A 17,610-nucleotide genomic window follows, 5' to 3' on the forward strand; every position below is an offset into this window, starting at 1 on the left:
ATTTGCTGCCTAAAAACAGGTGGGGGTCTGGGAGCCCCTTCCCTCCATTTTCAGGTCTCTTCTTTACTGTCTCTCTTCTCAGGCGCTCCCACTTGGACCCCCACAGGAAGTAAAAGATCGCCCGATCCAAACCTAAAAGAAAGCGCCTTGGGGGACTAAAAACAGAGCACAGTAATAAAAGCAAAGGTAAAATCACTGCTTTTATTACTAAAATTTTCCCTTCCAAAGTCAATTGTCTTAGTCCCCATAGTCCAAGTCTCTGTCTAACTTTCCCTAAGGTTGTTATCCAGTTTCCACTCCCTCCTCCTGCCCGGTCAAATTTCACCCCTAAAATCCTGATATTGGTTTCTTTAAAATTTACCCCTAAAACAGTTGGTACGTTCGTCCATGGTCCAAAGAGCTGTGCCTCCGTCTTGTCTCGGTTCAGTTTGGCTCCAGAGGCCCCCCCAAACCATTCTGTTACCTCTAGGGTCCTCTGGGCCGACACCATGTCTGTGCATAAAACTGTCACGTCGTCCATATATAATGAACATATCACCGTCAGTCCCCCTGGCAAAGTCAGTCCATTGATCCATTGGTCCCTTCTCAAGATTTGCGCCAGTGGTTCTATGCATGTGACGAACAGGAGCGGGGATAAGGGGCAACCCTGCCGTACTCCTGAGCGAATAGTAATCGCCTTGGAGAGGTGCCCATTTACCAAAATTCTGCTATTGATGTCGTTATACAACAGGCCCACCCATGCTATAAACCTCCCCGGGAACCCCATCTTTTGCAGTACCTGAAACAGGTACTGGTGTGAGACCCGATCAAAAGCTTTTTCGAAATCTAAATTTAGTGCTAATAACCGAATGTTTCTGTCTCTCACATAACAGATGGAGTCACGGATCAGGATCAAGTTGTCCGTGATCCTCCGCCCCGGCACTGCGCAAGCTTGATCTGGGTGAATCACGTCTTCTAAAACCAATGACATTCGTCTTGCTAAAATTCTGCTAAAAAGCTTACAATCAACGTTTAAAAGTGTGATAGGTCTCCAATTTCTGATCTCTGATTTTTCTCCTTTTTTGTGCAGCAGAGTCACTATCCCTGACCTAAAACTGTCAGGTAAAACGTCACAAGTCTGGAAGTCTGTAAAAATACATAAAAGGTCCCCTACTAAAATGTCCCAAAAGGTTCTATAAAACTCCACGGGGAGCCCATCCTCTCCCGGGGACTTCCCTGTTTTAAAACCTTTTAAAACATTTTGTAGCTCTTCTGTCGTAAAATCTGTAATTAAAATTTCACCATCTTTTATTGTATTTTCCAAAAAATTTGTCACTTCTTCCATTGTTGCGTTGTGTGTTTGTTTTTCACCATATAAATCTTCATAAAACCTTTCTACCACCCCCATAATCCCATGGTTTGTATCCTGTTTTTTATTCCCATCTTTCACTTCAGTCATCCCACCACCCCGTGCCATAGTTTTCTTAAAAAAGTACCGTGTACACTTTTCCCCTTCTTCCAATTCCTGTTCTTTACAAGTCATTATATACTTTTTGCTCATCTCCTCTGTTAAAAGCATCATCTCTTCCTTTACTTTCTTTATTTCCTCTTTAAAATCATACCCATGATTTACCAGATTAAAATACCTCTGCAGCCGTTTTTGCAGCCCCAACATGCGTCTTTCCTGTTTCTTCTTTTTAAAACTTCCCACCCTTCTAAAAAAAGTCTTGGTCCTCCCCTTCACCATCTCCCACCATTGTGCTCGTGTACTGTACAAGTCTTGGAGGGACTGCCAGAGCTTGTACTGCTCCCTGTATTCTTCTCTTACTTCCTCTTCCAGCAACAGGGAGCAGTTTAGCTTCCACAGCCCTCCCCCTATCGTCACATCTGTGGGGAAAGAAAGGGTGCAAGACAGTAAGGCGTGGTCTGAAAAAAACATGGGGATCAATCTAGCATCTGATGGCGGGCAGTCACGTGTAAAAATGTAGTCAATTCTGGAGGCCCGGGAACCATCACCACTCGACCAGGTGAAGCCCTCCTCCTGTGGATGCATGGTCCGGTAACAGTCAACTAATTTAAAATCCACTTTCAGGTTGGTCAACCTCCCAGACGTTTTATCTAATTTAAAACCATCTCCCACGTTTTTTCTGTCTTTACTAGTTAAAACACAGTTAAAATCCCCGCCCACTATTAAAGGAGCCCTCCCCAGCATGTGGGGCTGCAAATCCCCAAACAATTCAAACCTCTCTTCTTTTTCATTAAAACCATACACATTTAAAACCTTAAAATCCCTCCCTAAAAAATGCAAATTAGCTAAAAGGGCCCGCCCATCCCTCACCACGGTGCAGCCCTTCACCACAATCCTGGAGTTTCTGATTAAAATAGCGACACCATCAGCCTTATTGTAGTGCGACCCACTCCAGAGGGAGGGACCCGCAGCCCAACGCTGCTCCCACTCTCTGTAAGATTTCCGGAAGGGGATCGCACACTCTTGTAATAAAATCACATCAGCATTTACAGTTTCTAAAAATGTTAAAATACTCTGTGCTCTTAGGGGTGCCTTCACACTTCTCACATTTATGGTGGCGATTGTGAGAGACATGAGCATATATTTAAAAGGGAGATGTACAAACATTCTTATATTACTTTGCATCTTAATTTTTCTTAAATCTTAAAAAATTTAAACCATGGACACCTCCTCCTCTGTCTCTTCCTGCCCCCCGGGGAGGGGGGGTGGGGGTGGGGTAGGGGGAGGTGGAGAGGGGAAGGGGAAGGGGGAGAGAGGTGAGAAAGGTGGTGTGTCCTCAATTATGGAATCCTCCGGTGGTACAATTTTGGGTGTGGGTGTTCTTAACCTTATTTCTAGGAAAGATACCCCATTTGGTGACCCTTCTGGCCACGTCCTGTTCCCCTCTGAGGACCCGGTTGCGTCTTGCTCCATTCGATGTTTCTTCTCCACCATGTCCACCAGAGGAGACCCTGCCGGCCTCTTCCCTGTTTGTGTACTTACCCCTTCTTTCTCTTCTAGCACCGTCTCCATTACACATTCCTTGTCTTTTCCAACTCCTGTCTCTTCCTTTCCACTTGTTTGTCCCTCCTTCTCTCCCTTTTCCTCTTCCTGATCCCGGTCCTTTGCCTCGGTCTCCTGGCTGGGGGCGGGGGCCTGCTGGTTGGTTGATTTTCCCGCCATTCCACTTGGCCCCGCCCCTTCTTCTTCCTCCTGCTGCCTTGCCTTCTGACCATGCTGCCAGGCGGCCATTTTCTCCTTCATGTCGGCGGCCATCTTGGCTGCCTTCATTTTGTTTGCATAGGACCTGGGACAATCTCTAAACAGATGGTTATTGGCTCCACACAGATTACACAATCTCCCATTTGGGCACTCCTCGAAGGAGTGCCCAATTTCTCTACACTTTTTACACACAACTTCCTGGCATGCCTCGGCTAAATGTCCCATACGACCACATTTTCGGCACAGTTTTGGCATCCCCTGATAAAAAATGTAGCCCCGGTTTTCACCCAACACTATCATAGAGGGTAGATGTCTAAGACCCAGATATCCTTCTGGGTCTTCCCACTGTTGTATGGGGACTCTCCAAGAGCCTGTCCATACACCGTCCTCGTCTACCACTTTCATAGGTGGGCTTTTTACCGTGCAAAATCTGGCCAGCCATGTCCTAATGTCTTCTCCAGTCACAGTTTCATTGAACATTCTAACAATCACCACTTTGTGTGAATTATCAGAAAGCTTTTCCACTGTGAACATGGAGAACTGGTCTTTAACCGTTTCATATCTATGCCAAAAGTCCTGTAACTGGTGTGTTGTGCAGAAGCTTACATCAAAACCCTTATTTCCTGGTAGCGAAATCAAACAGTTCAAATCAGAGACAGAAAAGCCGAGAGCACCCTGGAGAAGCTTCCTTGAGAAGTCCAACCTCGACATCCCAAGAAGTTTCCCCTCTACTTCTTTAAATAAGAGTCGGACACTGTGGTGCCTCCTCACACCGGCCCGAGGAGCCGACATGGTGGAGGCACCACCACTTGGAATTCACAGACAACACACTAAAAAGTTCTCCAATAAATAACTAAAAAGGTAAAAAAGGTAAAAGGGCTGTAAAAGGGATCAAAACAAGTCTAAAAGCAAATTAAGAACTAAATTAGACAGTCCCTAAAATAAGAGTCTCCTAAAAAAGTTCTAAAATTTACTTACCTTGTACTTTGACCTCTTTTTCCAGCAGTCACACGAAACCGTGTAGAGAAAATTTCCCTTCCAGAGCTTTTCGCCGCCAAAGCGCCTCCTGCCCTGAAAGTCGATCCCAGTCCCGACCTCTTGATCTTAGCCAAAAGGCCGAGAAGCGATAACCTGAAATGGGCGCTGGCCTGGGCGCCGGCCTCGCCGGCACAGGCCTCCCCTCCGCGGAGACAGCGCCCTTCCTTCCTTCCAGCCGTACGTACGCTCACCCTTCCCTTCGTGCCACGCCCACCCCTACGTTTATACACATTCTCATTGTACAGATTGTTGCGGCCCTGCCCGGAGGCAGAGCGCTCCAAAAAATCAATTTGACTCTTTGACGTTCCCCTCCACGGAAATCTTTAGTAAAAGGCGAAAGATTTGTGCGTGAATGAAGAGAAACCCGAGCTATAGCCATGTAGGCTCAGGCGTCCCGCTACGCCAACCTAAAGCCTAGCTCGTTTGTTCGCGGTAACAAGGGAGGAGCCTGCGGGGCTGTGGCTTGTTGGCAACATCAGGCAGGCAGGCAGGCAGGCAGGCAGGCAGGGCTGGCAGGCTATAATGGAGAGAGAGAGAGAGAGAGGAGGGGAAAAAACAGTAACAATCTCAAAAAAAAAAAAAAAAAAAAAAAAAAAAAAAAGAACAAAAACGGAGGGAAAACTGCAAACCGCCGAAAGGGGAGTGGCCTCCGCTCGCACTGCATTTGTGACCAGCTGACAAGGCAGTGAGAGAGACAGAGACCACTCACTCCCCTTCATTCTTACTTATTCTGGTTTTTTTTAAAGGAGTGAGCGCTTTTGGCTGCTTTGTTTTATTTATTCACACAGACAGACAGACAGAGACAGACAGACAGACAAATCAACCAACAAATGTAAAAATAAAGTTTTATAATATTATATATATATATATATATATATATATATATATATATATATATATATATATACATACACACACACACACACACACACACACACACACACACACACACACACACACACACACACACACACATATTACAAATTCATTAAAATAAACAGGCTGATCATACCATACAACCAGCAACAAACTCTTTCTTTTCCACACGTTTAGGAAGGTGCACCGTTCCTGGAGGTACTGCAATACCAGGTCGATGCGTGGGGCGAACGGGGCAAGCCCCTGTTTCGCCTCCCTGTTCTAAAAATCCATTTAATATGAAGTCCTCATATAGAGGACGTATCAGATATTAAACTGATAAGAACAGATACTACACTTGATCTTAGCCAAAAGGCCGAGAAGCGATAACCTGAAATGGGCGCTGGCCTGGGCGCCGGCCTCGCCGGCACAGGCCTCCCCTCCGCGGAGACAGCGCCCTTCCTTCCTTCCAGCCGTACGTACGCTCACCCTTCCCTTCGTGCCACGCCCACCCCTACGTTTATACACATTCTCATTGTACAGATTGTTGCGGCCCTGCCCGGAGGCAGAGCGCTCCAAAAAATCAATTTGACTCTTTGACGTTCCCCTCCACGGAAATCTTTAGTAAAAGGCGAAAGATTTGTGCGTGAATGAAGAGAAACCCGAGCTATAGCCATGTAGGCTCAGGCGTCCCGCTACGCCAACCTAAAGCCTAGCTCGTTTGTTCGCGGTAACAAGGGAGGAGCCTGCGGGGCTGTGGCTTGTTGGCAACATCAGGCAGGCAGGCAGGCAGGCAGGCAGGCAGGGCTGGCAGGCTATAATGGAGAGAGAGAGAGAGAGAGGAGGGGAATAAACAGTAACAATCTCAAAAAAAAAAAAAAAAAAAAAAAGAACAAAAACGGAGGGAAAACTGCAAACCGCCGAAAGGGGAGTGGCCTCCGCTCGCACTGCATTTGTGACCAGCTGACAAGGCAGTGAGAGAGACAGAGACCACTCACTCCCCTTCATTCTTACTTATTCTGGTTTTTTTTAAAGGAGTGAGCGCTTTTGGCTGCTTTGTTTTATTTATTCACACAGACAGACAGACAGAGACAGACAGACAGACAAATCAACCAACAAATGTAAAAATAAAGTTTTATAATATTATATATATATATATATATATATATATATATATATATATATATATATATACATACACACACACACACACACACACACACACACACACACACACACACACACACACACACACACACATATTACAAATTCATTAAAATAAACAGGCTGATCATACCATACAACCAGCAACAAACTCTTTCTTTTCCACACGTTTAGGAAGGTGCACCGTTCCTGGAGGTACTGCAATACCAGGTCGATGCGTGGGGCGAACGGGGCAAGCCCCTGTTTCGCCTCCCTGTTCTAAAAATCCATTTAATATGAAGTCCTCATATAGAGGACGTATCAGATATTAAACTGATAAGAACAGATACTACACTTGATCTTAGCCAAAAGGCCGAGAAGCGATAACCTGAAATGGGCGCTGGCCTGGGCGCCGGCCTCGCCGGCACAGGCCTCCCCTCCGCGGAGACAGCGCCCTTCCTTCCTTCCAGCCGTACGTACGCTCACCCTTCCCTTCGTGCCACGCCCACCCCTACGTTTATACACATTCTCATTGTACAGATTGTTGCGGCCCTGCCCGGAGGCAGAGCGCTCCAAAAAATCAATTTGACTCTTTGACGTTCCCCTCCACGGAAATCTTTAGTAAAAGGCGAAAGATTTGTGCGTGAATGAAGAGAAACCCGAGCTATAGCCATGTAGGCTCAGGCGTCCCGCTACGCCAACCTAAAGCCTAGCTCGTTTGTTCGCGGTAACAAGGGAGGAGCCTGCGGGGCTGTGGCTTGTTGGCAACATCAGGCAGGCAGGCAGGCAGGCAGGCAGGCAGGGCTGGCAGGCTATAATGGAGAGAGAGAGAGAGAGAGGAGGGGAAAAAACAGTAACAATCTCAAAAAAAAAAAAAAAAAAAAAAAAAAAAAAAGAACAAAAACGGAGGGAAAACTGCAAACCGCCGAAAGGGGAGTGGCCTCCGCTCGCACTGCATTTGTGACCAGCTGACAAGGCAGTGAGAGAGACAGAGACCACTCACTCCCCTTCATTCTTACTTATTCTGGTTTTTTTTAAAGGAGTGAGCGCTTTTGGCTGCTTTGTTTTATTTATTCACACAGACAGACAGACAGAGACAGACAGACAGACAAATCAACCAACAAATGTAAAAATAAAGTTTTATAATATTATATATATATATATATATATATATATATATATATATATATATATATATATACATACACACACACACACACACACACACACACACACACACACACACACACACACACACACACACACACACATATTACAAATTCATTAAAATAAACAGGCTGATCATACCATACAACCAGCAACAAACTCTTTCTTTTCCACACGTTTAGGAAGGTGCACCGTTCCTGGAGGTACTGCAATACCAGGTCGATGCGTGGGGCGAACGGGGCAAGCCCCTGTTTCGCCTCCCTGTTCTAAAAATCCATTTAATATGAAGTCCTCATATAGAGGACGTATCAGATATTAAACTGATAAGAACAGATTTTTTTTTTTTTTTTATTCGAAAAGCCAAGCTTTACAATCATAATACATTCACATAATACATAATTCACATAATTCACATAATACATAGTCATTTCAGTAAAACCACACACTTTAAAATTATGACAGAGCCAGACTTTAACAACAATAAATCAATAAAAATTCATAAAACACTCACATCAGGTTCATATACATATACATAAAAATGCAATAAACGTCTCTAATTTAGCTAAGATTTCTTTACCATGCCTTTCTTGCCTGTCTTGTTCTTCCTATGCCACAAAATGTCATCCACCAAGAATCCATTCCTCTGTAAATAGTTTCGGCATTCCAAGTCCGACCACCCAACTTCTTTAAACTCTGCGCGTATTCTCGCCTCACGCGCTTTAGCCTTGGTTAACCATGGCTCCTCCTTTTGAACACAGGGGGTGGGGGCCGGATGGAGGGAGGAACAACCTCCCTCTACTCCTGTGCCTGGCCCGCTCTTGCCGCCATCACAGTTGCCCGCTGAAGGCGGGGCCTCTCCGTCTCCCTGGCTCTCCTTCTCTCCTGCAGCAGTTTTTGGCCGAGAGGGGGACTCCTCCATGGGTCCCGAGGTGAGAGCTTGTGAGGGCCTGGGCGCCGCTTCCTCAGCCTGGGGGGGTGGGGGGATGGTCCTGCTCTCCTTAATCCCACGTCTTCCCTCCTCCTCGGGAGGGGTCAGCCCCGTCCTGGTCCTCTTCTTGGAGGTGCCGGGAGTAACTGTCTTTGGCTGCCCGGCCGGTCTGGACCCAACTCTCTGGGGAGGGGGGGCACACAACAAATGAGTGAGTGTTCTCCTTACCTCCCCCTCTATTGGACGCTCCTCTTCACCCGGGACTGCAACAGCGTTGTCTCCCCGGCCGTCCCCCGCCGTCTTCCCCTCATCTGCGGTCACTGATGTCCCGGGGGCGGCCAGGGGTCCCGTCGGAGCCGCCCCGGAGGGTGCCACGGCAGTCTCCATGCTCCTGCCCCCTATCACCGCCGACGCATAGGTGGAACCAGCGTTGGGGCAGGAGCGCTCCAAATGTCCATCACAGCGGCATCTTCTGCACCTCCGGGGGCCCTTGCAGTCCCGGGCCAAATGTCCAGGGTCCAGACAGTTGTGGCACTTACGACCCGGGCAGCTCTCCTCCTTGTGTCCGTACTCCCGGCACACTCTACAATGGTCGGGCTGACCCCTGTAAAACAAATAGCCTCGATTAGCACCCAAGGAGAAGAGGGCGGGAGGGTGGACCACACCCCCCTTACCATCCTCTCTAAAAATCATAAAAAACTGGCGGCGCCCATTCCATACACCGAGCTCGTCCCGCACATACTTCTCCCCCGGGTGGACCTCCCCGTAGTTCTGGAGGAACCTGCGGATATGCTCCGTGGGGACGTAAGGGTTGAACACGTGGGTGGTGACCATCCGACGGCCCTCCACCCACAGGGGCTCAACCACAAAATACTTCCCCACCGGATGTAATTTCAGCTCATCCCTCCGCTCCAGGATGCGCTGGTACACCTCAGCAGAGGAGAAGGTGACCTCAAAGTAGGCCAAGGGACCATTGCGCTGGGCGCAGATCAAGTCACCGATCGCAATCCCCAAGGCCTCGAACAGCACCTCCCGGATGAAGGGGACCCTCTCCAAGAAAGGGATCCCCTCTACACCAGGAGCCCAGCGGAACCTGGCCGTATTGAGCAGGCCTCCACCTGCTCCCCAGCCAGGCCCCGCCGAGGAGGCTGCCGTCGGCCCCGGGGCCCCGACCGGCCGACCGCCGCCCAGCGCCGGTCCCTCAGGCCCACCATCAGCCATCCCCCTCTACCCTGCCGGAAACCCGGAGCAGAGAGAGCCCGCAGTTCCTCCGTTGACCACCGGGGGTAAGATCTTGCTGGTCCACCCGGGATCCTCCAAGCCGGCGAGACGAGCCTAAAAACAGGAGGAGGAGCTGGGCGGTTCCCAAGCGGTGGTCGGTGGACAATGCCACCAGACCGATTGCTCATTAGGTTCCGCCCAGACTCCTCCTGTTAAAAACACAAGCAAAGGGCAGGATTAGTAAACAGGCATAAAAACAAGCATGTAAAAGCTGTAGTATTTAAAACAGATAAATCTGAAACGATACTACACTTGATCTTAGCCAAAAGGCCGAGAAGCGATAACCTGAAATGGGCGCTGGCCTGGGCGCCGGCCTCGCCGGCACAGGCCTCCCCTCCGCGGAGACAGCGCCCTTCCTTCCTTCCAGCCGTACGTACGCTCACCCTTCCCTTCGTGCCACGCCCACCCCTACGTTTATACACATTCTCATTGTACAGATTGTTGCGGCCCTGCCCGGAGGCAGAGCGCTCCAAAAAATCAATTTGACTCTTTGACGTTCCCCTCCACGGAAATCTTTAGTAAAAGGCGAAAGATTTGTGCGTGAATGAAGAGAAACCCGAGCTATAGCCATGTAGGCTCAGGCGTCCCGCTACGCCAACCTAAAGCCTAGCTCGTTTGTTCGCGGTAACAAGGGAGGAGCCTGCGGGGCTGTGGCTTGTTGGCAACATCAGGCAGGCAGGCAGGCAGGCAGGCAGGCAGGGCTGGCAGGCTATAATGGAGAGAGAGAGAGAGAGAGGAGGGGAAAAAACAGTAACAATCTCAAAAAAAAAAAAAAAAAAAAAAAGAACAAAAACGGAGGGAAAACTGCAAACCGCCGAAAGGGGAGTGGCCTCCGCTCGCACTGCATTTGTGACCAGCTGACAAGGCAGTGAGAGAGACAGAGACCACTCACTCCCCTTCATTCTTACTTATTCTGGTTTTTTTTAAAGGAGTGAGCGCTTTTGGCTGCTTTGTTTTATTTATTCACACAGACAGACAGACAGAGACAGACAGACAGACAAATCAACCAACAAATGTAAAAATAAAGTTTTATAATATTATATATATATATATATATATATATATATATATATATATATATATATATACATACACACACACACACACACACACACACACACACACACACACACACACACACACACACACACATATTACAAATTCATTAAAATAAACAGGCTGATCATACCATACAACCAGCAACAAACTCTTTCTTTTCCACACGTTTAGGAAGGTGCACCGTTCCTGGAGGTACTGCAATACCAGGTCGATGCGTGGGGCGAACGGGGCAAGCCCCTGTTTCGCCTCCCTGTTCTAAAAATCCATTTAATATGAAGTCCTCATATAGAGGACGTATCAGATATTAAACTGATAAGAACAGATACTACACTTGATCTTAGCCAAAAGGCCGAGAAGCGATAACCTGAAATGGGCGCTGGCCTGGGCGCCGGCCTCGCCGGCACAGGCCTCCCCTCCGCGGAGACAGCGCCCTTCCTTCCTTCCAGCCGTACGTACGCTCACCCTTCCCTTCGTGCCACGCCCACCCCTACGTTTATACACATTCTCATTGTACAGATTGTTGCGGCCCTGCCCGGAGGCAGAGCGCTCCAAAAAATCAATTTGACTCTTTGACGTTCCCCTCCACGGAAATCTTTAGTAAAAGGCGAAAGATTTGTGCGTGAATGAAGAGAAACCCGAGCTATAGCCATGTAGGCTCAGGCGTCCCGCTACGCCAACCTAAAGCCTAGCTCGTTTGTTCGCGGTAACAAGGGAGGAGCCTGCGGGGCTGTGGCTTGTTGGCAACATCAGGCAGGCAGGCAGGCAGGCAGGCAGGCAGGGCTGGCAGGCTATAATGGAGAGAGAGAGAGAGAGAGGAGGGGAAAAAACAGTAACAATCTCAAAAAAAAAAAAAAAAAAAAAAAAAAAAAAAAGAACAAAAACGGAGGGAAAACTGCAAACCGCCGAAAGGGGAGTGGCCTCCGCTCGCACTGCATTTGTGACCAGCTGACAAGGCAGTGAGAGAGACAGAGACCACTCACTCCCCTTCATTCTTACTTATTCTGGTTTTTTTTAAAGGAGTGAGCGCTTTTGGCTGCTTTGTTTTATTTATTCACACAGACAGACAGACAGAGACAGACAGACAGACAAATCAACCAACAAATGTAAAAATAAAGTTTTATAATATTATATATATATATATATATATATATATATATATATATATATATATATATATACATACACACACACACACACACACACACACACACACACACACACACACACACACACACACACACATATTACAAATTCATTAAAATAAACAGGCTGATCATACCATACAACCAGCAACAAACTCTTTCTTTTCCACACGTTTAGGAAGGTGCACCGTTCCTGGAGGTACTGCAATACCAGGTCGATGCGTGGGGCGAACGGGGCAAGCCCCTGTTTCGCCTCCCTGTTCTAAAAATCCATTTAATATGAAGTCCTCATATAGAGGACGTATCAGATATTAAACTGATAAGAACAGATTTTTTTTTTTTTTTTATTCGAAAAGCCAAGCTTTACAATCATAATACATTCACATAATACATAATTCACATAATTCACATAATACATAGTCATTTCAGTAAAACCACACACTTTAAAATTATGACAGAGCCAGACTTTAACAACAATAAATCAATAAAAATTCATAAAACACTCACATCAGGTTCATATACATATACATAAAAATGCAATAAACGTCTCTAATTTAGCTAAGATTTCTTTACCATGCCTTTCTTGCCTGTCTTGTTCTTCCTATGCCACAAAATGTCATCCACCAAGAATCCATTCCTCTGTAAATAGTTTCGGCATTCCAAGTCCGACCACCCAACTTCTTTAAACTCTGCGCGTATTCTCGCCTCACGCGCTTTAGCCTTGGTTAACCATGGCTCCTCCTTTTGAACACAGGGGGTGGGGGCCGGATGGAGGGAGGAACAACCTCCCTCTACTCCTGTGCCTGGCCCGCTCTTGCCGCCATCACAGTTGCCCGCTGAAGGCGGGGCCTCTCCGTCTCCCTGGCTCTCCTTCTCTCCTGCAGCAGTTTTTGGCCGAGAGGGGGACTCCTCCATGGGTCCCGAGGTGAGAGCTTGTGAGGGCCTGGGCGCCGCTTCCTCAGCCTGGGGGGGTGGGGGGATGGTCCTGCTCTCCTTAATCCCACGTCTTCCCTCCTCCTCGGGAGGGGTCAGCCCCGTCCTGGTCCTCTTCTTGGAGGTGCCGGGAGTAACTGTCTTTGGCTGCCCGGCCGGTCTGGACCCAACTCTCTGGGGAGGGGGGGCACACAACAAATGAGTGAGTGTTCTCCTTACCTCCCCCTCTATTGGACGCTCCTCTTCACCCGGGACTGCAACAGCGTTGTCTCCCCGGCCGTCCCCCGCCGTCTTCCCCTCATCTGCGGTCACTGATGTCCCGGGGGCGGCCAGGGGTCCCGTCGGAGCCGCCCCGGAGGGTGCCACGGCAGTCTCCATGCTCCTGCCCCCTATCACCGCCGACGCATAGGTGGAACCAGCGTTGGGGCAGGAGCGCTCCAAATGTCCATCACAGCGGCATCTTCTGCACCTCCGGGGGCCCTTGCAGTCCCGGGCCAAATGTCCAGGGTCCAGACAGTTGTGGCACTTACGACCCGGGCAGCTCTCCTCCTTGTGTCCGTACTCCCGGCACACTCTACAATGGTCGGGCTGACCCCTGTAAAACAAATAGCCTCGATTAGCACCCAAGGAGAAGAGGGCGGGAGGGTGGACCACACCCCCCTTACCATCCTCTCTAAAAATCATAAAAAACTGGCGGCGCCCATTCCATACACCGAGCTCGTCCCGCACATACTTCTCCCCCGGGTGGACCTCCCCGTAGTTCTGGAGGAACCTGCGGATATGCTCCGTGGGGACGTAAGGGTTGAACACGTGGGTGGTGACCATCCGACGGCCCTCCACCCACAGGGGCTCAACCACAAAATACTTCCCCACCGGATGTAATTTCAGCTCATCCCTCCGCTCCAGGATGCGCTGGTACACCTCAGCAGAGGAGAAGGTGACCTCAAAGTAGGCCAAGGGACCATTGCGCTGGGCGCAGATCAAGTCACCGATCGCAATCCCCAAGGCCTCGAACAGCACCTCCCGGATGAAGGGGACCCTCTCCAAGAAAGGGATCCCCTCTACACCAGGAGCCCAGCGGAACCTGGCCGTATTGAGCAGGCCTCCACCTGCTCCCCAGCCAGGCCCCGCCGAGGAGGCTGCCGTCGGCCCCGGGGCCCCGACCGGCCGACCGCCGCCCAGCGCCGGTCCCTCAGGCCCACCATCAGCCATCCCCCTCTACCCTGCCGGAAACCCGGAGCAGAGAGAGCCCGCAGTTCCTCCGTTGACCACCGGGGGTAAGATCTTGCTGGTCCACCCGGGATCCTCCAAGCCGGCGAGACGAGCCTAAAAACAGGAGGAGGAGCTGGGCGGTTCCCAAGCGGTGGTCGGTGGACAATGCCACCAGACCGATTGCTCATTAGGTTCCGCCCAGACTCCTCCTGTTAAAAACACAAGCAAAGGGCAGGATTAGTAAACAGGCATAAAAACAAGCATGTAAAAGCTGTAGTATTTAAAACAGATAAATCTGAAACGATACTACACTTGATCTTAGCCAAAAGGCCGAGAAGCGATAACCTGAAATGGGCGCTGGCCTGGGCGCCGGCCTCGCCGGCACAGGCCTCCCCTCCGCGGAGACAGCGCCCTTCCTTCCTTCCAGCCGTACGTACGCTCACCCTTCCCTTCGTGCCACGCCCACCCCTACGTTTATACACATTCTCATTGTACAGATTGTTGCGGCCCTGCCCGGAGGCAGAGCGCTCCAAAAAATCAATTTGACTCTTTGACGTTCCCCTCCACGGAAATCTTTAGTAAAAGGCGAAAGATTTGTGCGTGAATGAAGAGAAACCCGAGCTATAGCCATGTAGGCTCAGGCGTCCCGCTACGCCAACCTAAAGCCTAGCTCGTTTGTTCGCGGTAACAAGGGAGGAGCCTGCGGGGCTGTGGCTTGTTGGCAACATCAGGCAGGCAGGCAGGCAGGCAGGCAGGCAGGGCTGGCAGGCTATAATGGAGAGAGAGAGAGAGAGAGGAGGGGAAAAAACAGTAACAATCTCAAAAAAAAAAAAAAAAAAAAAAAAAAAAAAAGAACAAAAACGGAGGGAAAACTGCAAACCGCCGAAAGGGGAGTGGCCTCCGCTCGCACTGCATTTGTGACCAGCTGACAAGGCAGTGAGAGAGACAGAGACCACTCACTCCCCTTCATTCTTACTTATTCTGGTTTTTTTTAAAGGAGTGAGCGCTTTTGGCTGCTTTGTTTTATTTATTCACACAGACAGACAGACAGAGACAGACAGACAGACAAATCAACCAACAAATGTAAAAATAAAGTTTTATAATATTATATATATATATATATATATATATATATATATATATATATATATATATATACATACACACACACACACACACACACACACACACACACACACACACACACACACACACACACACACACATATTACAAATTCATTAAAATAAACAGGCTGATCATACCATACAACCAGCAACAAACTCTTTCTTTTCCACACGTTTAGGAAGGTGCACCGTTCCTGGAGGTACTGCAATACCAGGTCGATGCGTGGGGCGAACGGGGCAAGCCCCTGTTTCGCCTCCCTGTTCTAAAAATCCATTTAATATGAAGTCCTCATATAGAGGACGTATCAGATATTAAACTGATAAGAACAGATACTACACTTGATCTTAGCCAAAAGGCCGAGAAGCGATAACCTGAAATGGGCGCTGGCCTGGGCGCCGGCCTCGCCGGCACAGGCCTCCCCTCCGCGGAGACAGCGCCCTTCCTTCCTTCCAGCCGTACGTACGCTCACCCTTCCCTTCGTGCCACGCCCACCCCTACGTTTATACACATTCTCATTGTACAGATTGTTGCGGCCCTGCCCGGAGGCAGAGCGCTCCAAAAAATCAATTTGACTCTTTGACGTTCCCCTCCACGGAAATCTTTAGTAAAAGGCGAAAGATTTGTGCGTGAATGAAGAGAAACCCGAGCTATAGCCATGTAGGCTCAGGCGTCCCGCTACGCCAACCTAAAGCCTAGCTCGTTTGTTCGCGGTAACAAGGGAGGAGCCTGCGGGGCTGTGGCTTGTTGGCAACATCAGGCAGGCAGGCAGGCAGGCAGGCAGGCAGGGCTGGCAGGCTATAATGGAGAGAGAGAGAGAGAGAGGAGGGGAAAAAACAGTAACAATCTCAAAAAAAAAAAAAAAAAAAAAAAGAACAAAAACGGAGGGAAAACTGCAAACCGCCGAAAGGGGAGTGGCCTCCGCTCGCACTGCATTTGTGACCAGCTGACAAGGCAGTGAGAGAGACAGAGACCACTCACTCCCCTTCATTCTTACTTATTCTGGTTTTTTTTAAAGGAGTGAGCGCTTTTGGCTGCTTTGTTTTATTTATTCACACAGACAGACAGACAGAGACAGACAGACAGACAAATCAACCAACAAATGTAAAAATAAAGTTTTATAATATTATATATATATATATATATATATATATATATATATATATATATATATACATACACACACACACACACACACACACACACACACACACACACACACACACACACACACACACATATTACAAATTCATTAAAATAAACAGGCTGATCATACCATACAACCAGCAACAAACTCTTTCTTTTCCACACGTTTAGGAAGGTGCACCGTTCCTGGAGGTACTGCAATACCAGGTCGATGCGTGGGGCGAACGGGGCAAGCCCCTGTTTCGCCTCCCTGTTCTAAAAATCCATTTAATATGAAGTCCTCATATAGAGGACGTATCAGATATTAAACTGATAAGAACAGATTTTTTTTTTTTTTTTTTTGACAATGTTTATTGATACTTTACACCAATAGATACGTCACTTTTATGTTAAAAGCAGCATACACATTAGATAAAAAGATGGTTAAAAGACACAATATTCATGCATTTTAAAACCATTTTTACAATCTTTTCTCTTTTAAAAGCCACATCCTTGCATCTGTTAAAATAGTACATAAAAGGTTTCATTATAGAAGCATTTTAAAAGCCCTTAAAGTCCAAAACAGTTTAATATCATAAAACCTTTTCAATGTCAAATTCACTACTTTGTGTATTGTCCTTTTCAGATGTATTGCAAACCCTGCTCCCCCCCGTCCAAGACCACAAGGAGAGAGGAAGGCAGAGATGAACCCAGCCGGGAGGCCGAGGTGCGTGCATCCGCAGCCCCTCCCGCCCTCCGTCGAGGTCCCTTCCTGTGCGTCTCCAGAGGAAGTCCTCCCCTGAGCCCGCTGTCTCCTTTCAGGCATCCCTGTCCCCTCAGGAAACGTCGGCGGGAGCCCCGGTCGGTGGTGGCAGGGACCCCCCTGCGTGTGACCTCGGCCCCCTCCTCCAAATGGCGACGCCCGGCGCCACCTGCAGCGTTGTTGTTACCATCTTTTTCATAGCGTGGAGGGGCACCGTGACGCGCTTCCCCACCAGCAGGTTGCGGGAGGTCCACAGTGCGGCCGTCACGCTTGTAAGGGTGAGCCAGAGTGCCTCGAATTCTTTTGATGGTAACTTTTCTACACCCTGGCCCACCCCGTTCACCGCTAACCGGTAACTTTGCGGGTGGACCTCCCCTGCTGGCAGGCTTGGGCATTCCAGGGGGCCGATCGCGGCCCACAGGTCCCTGGCCACGCTGCACTCCCAAAGGACGTGCCGCACGGTCTCAGGCTGGCCGCAGCCTGGCCGTGGGCACACTGCCGTTGCCCCCATGCCCCGGGAGTGCATCACCGCCCGGACCGGGAGGACTTCATGGGCCACCATCCAGGTAAGGTCCTTCTGTTTGTTCCGGAGGGCCGGGTGGGCCGCGTTCGCCCACACTCTCCGAGCCTCCG

The 17,610-nt window shown here is 49.0% G+C and overlaps 13 non-coding genes and 3 pseudogenes across 13 annotated transcripts; all 16 read right to left on the reverse strand.

Annotated features, from left to right (window-relative positions):
- Nucleotides 1-4,499: 4,499 nt before the first annotated feature.
- LOC143499974 (U5 spliceosomal RNA) lies at nt 4,500-4,618 on the reverse strand. Its single transcript, XR_013126510.1, has one exon. It is a non-coding gene; the product is annotated as a U5 spliceosomal RNA (small nuclear RNA).
- A 680-nt stretch (nt 4,619-5,298) lies between these two features.
- LOC143499894 (U2 spliceosomal RNA) lies at nt 5,299-5,489 on the reverse strand. The gene has a single exon (XR_013126458.1). It is a non-coding gene; the product is annotated as a U2 spliceosomal RNA (small nuclear RNA).
- Nucleotides 5,490-5,652: 163 nt separating this feature from the next.
- LOC143499975 (U5 spliceosomal RNA) lies at nt 5,653-5,771 on the reverse strand. The gene has a single exon (XR_013126511.1). It is a non-coding gene; the product is annotated as a U5 spliceosomal RNA (small nuclear RNA).
- A 667-nt stretch (nt 5,772-6,438) lies between these two features.
- Nucleotides 6,439-6,629, reverse strand: LOC143499905 (U2 spliceosomal RNA). The gene has a single exon (XR_013126461.1). It is a non-coding gene; the product is annotated as a U2 spliceosomal RNA (small nuclear RNA).
- A 163-nt stretch (nt 6,630-6,792) lies between these two features.
- On the reverse strand, nt 6,793-6,911 carry LOC143499976 (U5 spliceosomal RNA). The gene has a single exon (XR_013126512.1). It is a non-coding gene; the product is annotated as a U5 spliceosomal RNA (small nuclear RNA).
- Nucleotides 6,912-7,592: 681 nt separating this feature from the next.
- LOC143499839 (U2 spliceosomal RNA) lies at nt 7,593-7,775 on the reverse strand. Its single transcript, XR_013126439.1, has one exon. It is a non-coding gene; the product is annotated as a U2 spliceosomal RNA (small nuclear RNA).
- Nucleotides 7,776-9,746: 1,971 nt separating this feature from the next.
- On the reverse strand, nt 9,747-9,902 carry LOC143499917 (U2 spliceosomal RNA; annotated as a pseudogene).
- Nucleotides 9,903-10,065: 163 nt separating this feature from the next.
- LOC143499977 (U5 spliceosomal RNA) lies at nt 10,066-10,184 on the reverse strand. Its single transcript, XR_013126513.1, has one exon. It is a non-coding gene; the product is annotated as a U5 spliceosomal RNA (small nuclear RNA).
- A 665-nt stretch (nt 10,185-10,849) lies between these two features.
- LOC143499916 (U2 spliceosomal RNA) lies at nt 10,850-11,040 on the reverse strand. Its single transcript, XR_013126462.1, has one exon. It is a non-coding gene; the product is annotated as a U2 spliceosomal RNA (small nuclear RNA).
- Nucleotides 11,041-11,203: 163 nt separating this feature from the next.
- On the reverse strand, nt 11,204-11,322 carry LOC143499978 (U5 spliceosomal RNA). Its single transcript, XR_013126514.1, has one exon. It is a non-coding gene; the product is annotated as a U5 spliceosomal RNA (small nuclear RNA).
- A 676-nt stretch (nt 11,323-11,998) lies between these two features.
- On the reverse strand, nt 11,999-12,181 carry LOC143499840 (U2 spliceosomal RNA). The gene has a single exon (XR_013126440.1). It is a non-coding gene; the product is annotated as a U2 spliceosomal RNA (small nuclear RNA).
- Nucleotides 12,182-14,152: 1,971 nt separating this feature from the next.
- LOC143499918 (U2 spliceosomal RNA) lies at nt 14,153-14,308 on the reverse strand (annotated as a pseudogene).
- A 163-nt stretch (nt 14,309-14,471) lies between these two features.
- LOC143499979 (U5 spliceosomal RNA) lies at nt 14,472-14,590 on the reverse strand. Its single transcript, XR_013126515.1, has one exon. It is a non-coding gene; the product is annotated as a U5 spliceosomal RNA (small nuclear RNA).
- Nucleotides 14,591-15,269: 679 nt separating this feature from the next.
- On the reverse strand, nt 15,270-15,460 carry LOC143499928 (U2 spliceosomal RNA). The gene has a single exon (XR_013126464.1). It is a non-coding gene; the product is annotated as a U2 spliceosomal RNA (small nuclear RNA).
- A 163-nt stretch (nt 15,461-15,623) lies between these two features.
- LOC143499980 (U5 spliceosomal RNA) lies at nt 15,624-15,742 on the reverse strand. Its single transcript, XR_013126516.1, has one exon. It is a non-coding gene; the product is annotated as a U5 spliceosomal RNA (small nuclear RNA).
- A 663-nt stretch (nt 15,743-16,405) lies between these two features.
- Nucleotides 16,406-16,587, reverse strand: LOC143499871 (U2 spliceosomal RNA; annotated as a pseudogene).
- Between the last annotated feature and the right edge of the window lie 1,023 nt (nt 16,588-17,610).

This window comes from Brachyhypopomus gauderio, unplaced genomic scaffold, assembly GCF_052324685.1.
Source record: "Brachyhypopomus gauderio isolate BG-103 unplaced genomic scaffold, BGAUD_0.2 sc136, whole genome shotgun sequence".
Lineage (NCBI taxonomy): Eukaryota > Metazoa > Chordata > Actinopteri > Gymnotiformes > Hypopomidae > Brachyhypopomus > Brachyhypopomus gauderio.